Source organism: Arachis ipaensis, chromosome B06 (genome assembly GCF_000816755.2).
Source record: "Arachis ipaensis cultivar K30076 chromosome B06, Araip1.1, whole genome shotgun sequence".
In the NCBI taxonomy this organism is placed as follows: Eukaryota; Viridiplantae; Streptophyta; class Magnoliopsida; order Fabales; family Fabaceae; genus Arachis; species Arachis ipaensis.
In genome coordinates, this window is record NC_029790.2 from 117,556,517 (window position 1) to 117,556,830 (window position 314).

Here is a 314-nt window from a genome sequence, read left to right on the forward strand (position 1 = left end):
ATTATTATATTATCATTACCTTACAACACGTAATATTCTAACACTAAAAATACTGATATGATATATTCTGGTGTCAATATGCATACCTCTATCTTCTCAGAACATTTTAAGAATCTTCTTTAGAATTATACAGAAATTAATATTTAATGACTAAAATTCTACTAATTACCAAACATTCTAATAAATCTAATATATATTTCTTTTATTATGTATCAACCTTAATTAATATAGTTTACAAATAAAAATATACATCTTTTTGTTTGAATTAATTAGTTAAATATTCATTAATGAATAATAAAATCTACAAATAATGT